This window comes from Dipodomys merriami, unplaced genomic scaffold (genome assembly GCF_024711535.1).
Source record: "Dipodomys merriami isolate MVZ:Mamm:240054 unplaced genomic scaffold, mDipMer1.0.p SCAF_503, whole genome shotgun sequence".
Lineage (NCBI taxonomy): Eukaryota > Metazoa > Chordata > Mammalia > Rodentia > Heteromyidae > Dipodomys > Dipodomys merriami.
The window spans coordinates 157,098-163,998 of NW_027206073.1; positions in this window are offsets into that span (position 1 = coordinate 157,098).

The following is a 6,901-nucleotide window of genomic DNA, read 5'->3' on the forward strand; positions in this document are numbered from 1 at the left end:
ACATCAAAGGCCCCTCTTGCCAAAGTACCCCAGTTGGTTGGGTCTCAGTGGGAAGAATGCATAAATCAAAGTGTTGGCCATCTTGTAGCCTGTTTAAACAGGCGGCACTTAAAGCCTCCTCCACCCTTTTAAGAGCAAATCGGGAGCTCTCAGTCAGGTCTCCTGGGGAGTTTAAATCTATATCTCCTTTTAACATATCAAATAAGGGTTTTAATTCATAATTTGGCAATTTCAAATACCCCCTTATCCAATTAATATCCCCCAACAATTTTTGAAAATCATTTAAAGTCTTTAAGTTATCTTTTCTCAGGGTCAATTTTTGGGGCATGATCGAACTGGGATGTATCTCAGCTCCCAGGTACTCCACCACTCTGCCTGTTTGTATTTTTTCTGGTGCTGGATAAAGACCCTGTTCCCTTAAGGCAAAAACCAATCCTGCATAGGCCTTTTGTAACCCAGCTTCTTCCTTATGAGCTATCAAAATGTCATCCATATAATGGACCACCCTGAGTTTAGGATGCCGTTCTTTAACAGGAGCTATAGCCCTGCCGACAAACAGCTGACACATAGTGGGGCTGTTGGCCATACCCTGAGGCAGCACGACCCACTCATATCTTTGGTCAGGTTCTTCCTGGTTACAGGAGGGCACAGTAAAGGCAAAATGCTCACAATCAGCGGAATGCAAGGGGATATAAAAGAAACAATCTTTTATATCTATTACCATAATAGGCCAATGGGCAGGGAGTGCGGAAAGCAAAGGTAACCCTCTTTGTACAGGGCCCATAATTTGCATTTGTGCGTTTATGGCACGCAAACCATGAAGTAATCACCATTTACCCAACTTTGTTATCACAAATATTGGAGTATTCCATGGTGAAACTGAGGGTCTCACATGGCCCAGGGCTACTTGTTCTTTGACCAGTTTACGAGCGGCTAAAAGCTTTTCGGAGGATAGAGGCCACTGAGCTACCCATACCGGTTCCTCCGTCTTCCAGGTAATGGGAACTTGATTTTCAGCGGCCCCTATGAAAAACCCAGCCCATGTCTATCAAGTTTTTGGTGGACATCAATAGGCTCTTTACAGCCTTGCAAGTTTTTTCCCAGTCCTTGCCCTGGGCAGTAGCCCATTTGTAACATCATTTCCTTTCAGGTAGGAGAATATTCATTACTAAGGCAAAACCCCATCTCTTTTAGTAAATCTCGACCCCACAGGGAGACAGGCAATTCTAAAACATAAGGCTGGATGTTTCCAGAGTGTCCCTCTCCATCCTTCCAGTTAAGGGGTCTTGCACTTATGTCAGGGGCTTTGGCATAGCCCAACCCTCTCAGGGTTTGTTCTGAGGCCTGTAATGGCCACCCTCTCGGCCAATCCTTTTTGGCAATAATGCTACGATCAGCCCCTGTGTCTAACAGTCCTATAATCCTTTTCCTTCAATCTCCAGCTCAAGGGTGGGTCTCTGGTCTAAATCCAGGGCTAGGTACACTGACTCAATTCTGGAGGAGCCAAAACCCTTTTTACCTCTCTCAGACTGTATGGCAGGAAATTTTTCATGTAGGCTAGGCAGGAGTAACAATGGGGCAATTCTGTCTCCAGGGGAAATTGCTACAATACCTTTTGGGGCTTCTACCATGATTTTAACTATACCTGTATAATCTGGGTCAATAACTCCTGGGTGAATTTTAAGCCCTCTAAGTGTAACGGAAGACCGGCCAAGTAGTAACCCCACTGTGCCCTGTTCTAGAGGACCTTGAAAATCTGACTCTATTAACTGAACGCCCATTAGTGGGGTTAGTACGAGTCTGGTGGTAACGCGGATGTACAGTCCTGCCGAGCCTGTAGTGGCTCTCTGTGGTTCTTGGGAAATTTCCTCATTTGGGCTCTCCATTGCCCCATACATTTGCGGGCCCTGGGGATGGGGGCCCTTCTGCCCATTTTTTGGCTGCATGATGGGGCCCAAGGGCTGTCCGTTAACATCTTTGACTGATCTACATTCATTGGCCCAATGCTTTCCTTTCTTACATCTGGGGCACAGCCCTGGCTGTTTACCCGTTGTAACTCCTCCAGCCCTTCCGGTTCCTTTTCTCTCTGGGCAATCTCTCTTAAAATGACCAGCCTTACCACACTTAAAACATACTCCAGATGTCACTCCAGAGCCCCACGGCCTATTTGAATACTGGAGTACAGCGGCAGCAAGGCCTGCATTAGTTAGAGGTCCTCCCAGCTCCCTGCACACTTTCATCCATGCCTCCAACCCTCTATGCTTATACGGGGTAATGGCGGCTTTGCATTCTTTGGTGCATTGCTCATAGACTAATTGTTTTATAAGAGGCATAGCCATGTCAGGATCCCCAAAAATTCTGCCTGCTGCTTCCACCATTCTGGCCACAAAATCTGAAAAAGGCTCCGTAGCCCCCTGCAGGATCTTGGTGAGATTGCCGCTAACTTCCCCCTTATTTGGTAGTGATTTCCACGGCTTAATGCAAACATCATTTATCTGTTGACACACTTCAGGGGAATATCCTATCTGAGCATTAGCAAAGCGACCTTGTCCTAAGAGCATGTCTCTGTCCCAAACCTGACGTCCGTTCGCTTGATTTATGGCTGCCTGTTCATTACAAAATTCTAGCATAAATGCCCTCCAATCCAAGTATTGGCCTGGACTCAAACACGCCCATGCTAGGCTTGCCCAATCAGAGGGGGTCATGCAATATCTCTTTATAGCTTCCACTTGAGCTACAGTAAAAGAGCCTGTAAGCCCATACGTCCGAACAGACTCAGCCAGGGACTTAATTACTTTAAATTCTAGAGGCTCATGGAATCTCTGTTGATTATTGTCTTGAAAAACTGGGAAGGCGAGTTCTGCTCCAGCAGTTCGCCAAGTGTCTGGGCAAAACGTGTGCCCATTGGCTCCATGTTGATATGGAGGAGGAGCTAAAGGGGTCTGACCGGAAGTTCTTTCTACGTCCTCATTAAGTGCAGGTTGGCTTAGCTTACGTTCCCCTTGTTTTATACGGCTCCTTTTCATCTGTTGAATAAGTGCTCTCACTTCTTCCTCGTCTAACTCACTGGAACTCGCTCTTTCAGATTTTAGCTCGGACAGATCTGGGTATAGTCGCCCCCTTTTTCCCTGTTCACTCTCTCCCTTTTCACTGATTGCCTTCTCTGACCTCTCCTCCTGTAACTGCTCCAGTGCTGGCTGTCCATTTTCTATAATCTCACAGCAGATCTGATCCTCCAGGCAGCCACTAATCAATCTCCAAATGGGGCAGACTCCTGCCTTTAATGTGCCCTGTTCATAGGCAAAGTCCAACTCCCTCCCTAATTTATCCCATGAGGCTATTGTAAGGCTTCCGGACACTATGAACCAAGAAGCTACAATGTTGCATTTTTCAAGGAACCTCTGTAAAGTACCCTTCTTTAACTTTAGTCCTTTTGAGCGTAGTAGCTCTTCCAGGGCCAGAAAAATTGGATGTGACGTCGCGGAGCACATCTCAGTTATTAAAAATTTTATTTTTTGTTACTTTCACTTTAGGCCTGTATTTTATTTCTTCCCGGGTTTCGCCTCTCTCTTTTATCTACAGAGAAGAGCCCCGTATTATGCCCGCTTTAATCGCGGATTCCCACTTCACCTGGGAACTTACCCCCGCTCTTGTCGAGGATTCCCCCTTTTCCTGGGAACTTACCGGTGCACCACCCTGACAACAGAGAGAACTGAATTCCCAGTATGGGCCACCAGCTGTCGCGACCACCTCGACCAGCAAGGAAGACGCGACCCGGGATTCTTCTCAATGCGGTTTAATCAGGACCTTGCTACAAGCTTCTCTCCCGCTTCTCTTCTTCCCTCTTCTTCCCACTTCTCTCTCCCTCCCCCTCCCCCCCCCACCCGCGCTCCTGTTATAAGCCTCCTGGATGGCCAATCACAAAGCACCACATGGCATATACCGATAGGGTCGCAAACACAGAAGCAAACTAGGAGCCAAGTCATAGCCATATTAGGAGTTGTTTTTACAGAGAACACTCGTCACCGGGAAGACGGAAGGCGGGAGCCAGCGCCATCTTTGGTCACAGCCGCGCCATTTTTGCGGCCGCGCCTTACGACTGTGCCGTCTTTGGTCGCGGCTCCCGCAGCTCTCCACAGACATGTACTTCACCCTAATACATTCTTATATCAGGTCTGGCTCCATTTTCATGGCCACAATTTCTTAATGCAACATCAGTATCTCTTCTTGGCCTCATTTGTTGTTAGCAAGGATGACAACATTGCTGTCTTGTGCTTCTGTCGCCCTCTGACCTGTGGTCCCCTAATTTGCCTCATGCTCACCCAGGCTAATGTACTTGAATTTCATTTTATTCTGTGTTTTCTAGGTTCCTTTTGCGGATTTTCTTCTCATTTTTGACTCTCACAAGAATATATCTTCAAATCTTTTCTTCACGTCAAATTATTCTCCCTGTTTTCTCCAGTGTCCAGTGCTTTTAAACACTTGGTGGGTTTGGACTGGCACATATTGGAGATTCAGTCTTTTATAAGCCTGTATTTTGAGGTAGAAGTGTGTGAATTTTTCTTTGCCTCATTTCTTCTTAAGTTCAGAGGGCTGATTTTTAAATTGAACACAATTGGAATTCAGAGCCCCAAGCTCCTTTTCATGTTACTCCAGAGATATGAACACATTTTCCACTTCCTTCCTTCCAGGACTTTTCTCTTTTTCTCTTTCCTTCTCTTGCTCTGAACAAGTAGCCTGTAAAAAATCTGTACCCATTCCCCACTCCATCTGCCTAACAGTTTTCAACTGTCACATCAGAAACTGCCCAAAGCCCAATCACTTCTTAATAGCTCAATAGGTGGGGATTAATGCAACAGCCCCTCCCACAGAATGCCCCACCTTCTTTGGTGGCATACTTAGTCCTCTCCAGCTGGCCAGGAGATAGTGCCTGGCTGATTATCAGACCCTATAGATTATCATGGCCCTGATGATTATTACAGTATCCTCCTTGTGAATTAGTTGCAATTGAAATTGGAAATTTGATTGTGATATTACAAACTTGTTATGACATCACAAACCCATTTTGACATCATCATAACACAACATCACAAACCCATTGTGACAATATTGTCATTGTGACACCATGATTCCATTGTGACATCTCAAATCAATTATGATCACTTAGCTCCTTTGAAAAATCACATGCCTTTTTCAACATTATAGTCCTTTTGTGTACCCATATTCTTGTTGTTAACCAATGACAATTGAGATCAGACATGCCATTATAACATCAAAAAGTGTTTGTGACATCCTCAACAGTGTGACATCACATTTTCATTATGAGAGCTTCACCAAACTCAATGACATAATCGCATTATGACAAGAATTCTCATTGTGACATCAAAGACACATTGTGAATGCCTATTCTGTGATTTCATTGTATTTCAAATGTGGCATGAGAGTTGATATCAGAAACGCATGTTTGTGCCTACACAATCATTTTGACATCATAATCACTTTGTGATATAGCAGTGCCAATGTGATACCACTAACACAATGTGACATCACAAAACTCTCCTGTCCTCATAACTTTTGTGACATGCTAACATTGTGATATCTTAGACCTTTTTGCCCTCATAATTTGTTTCAAGCTCATATTTCATGTATGACGAGATACCAGAAATCCACTAACATTATGACCATGTGACATCACGCTGACAGATGTCATGATCATCCTGTCATGTGACATCACAAAAGGTTTTGATGTCACAATTAGTTGGTGATGCCATACAGGTAAGGGGTCACAATAGGTCTATGATGCCACAATTTGTTGGTGATATCCAAATGGCATAAAGGATCTCATTTGTCATGAAATCACAGAGACTATGAGTTCAGAAACGGACTGGGGTATCTTCAAAGGCATGTGTTGTCAGATGTGTGATGAAGTCCTAGGAGGAATATGATATCACAGTGTGACACAATGTGCATGATATCTGTCAGTATGATGTCACAATTGTCATGATGTCACAGTGGATTTCTGATATCACATATCATAACAAATATTATATGACTGAAAACAGATTACGAGCTCATAAAAGGCCTAAGAAATCACAATTGCAGCACGTCAGAAGACTTATGAGGACAGGGCAGGTTTGTGATGTCAGTGTGTTAATGATATCACCATAGCACTGTGATGTCACAAAGTGATTGTGATGCCATATATTTATGAGATCATAATGGTTTTTTCATATCAACTCACATGCCACATTTGAAATAGAATGAACTAAGAGAATAGGCATTTACAATGTGTCTATAACATCGCAATGACAATATAATGTCATAATGCTATAAGGTCATTATAAATTGGTGATATTGCAAGGATATAATGGTGTCATAATGAATATTTGTTGTCTTATTTGTGATGGGGTCACAAATGGTGATGTTACAATGGCATATATGAATTCCATTGTCATGTGTTCACAATGAGGATATGGGCATACAAAGGGACTGTGATGTCACAAATGCCATGTGTGTTTTCAAAGGTACTTAAGGTCATGATAGCTTTATGATAAACTGTTGTGATGAGGTCACCAAAGGTTTTTGATGACATAATAATTTTGTAATATCTCAAACACAGGTCCAATGTCAATTGCTAGTATTTCACAATGTGCGTACAAGTTCACAGAAGGATCTTGAAGTCCTAATGGACATGAATTTTTTTTAAGTTATGAGGTCATATTAGGTTTGTGAATACACAATGGGACAGATATCATCATGGCAATGTCAACTCACTACATCATGTCAAAATATTGTGTTGTTGTCACAATTGGTGATGAGGTCACAAAAGATTAGTGATGTCACAATTTGTTGTGCATGTCACAATGACATGATGGTTCCCATTGTCTTTAACTTACAATAA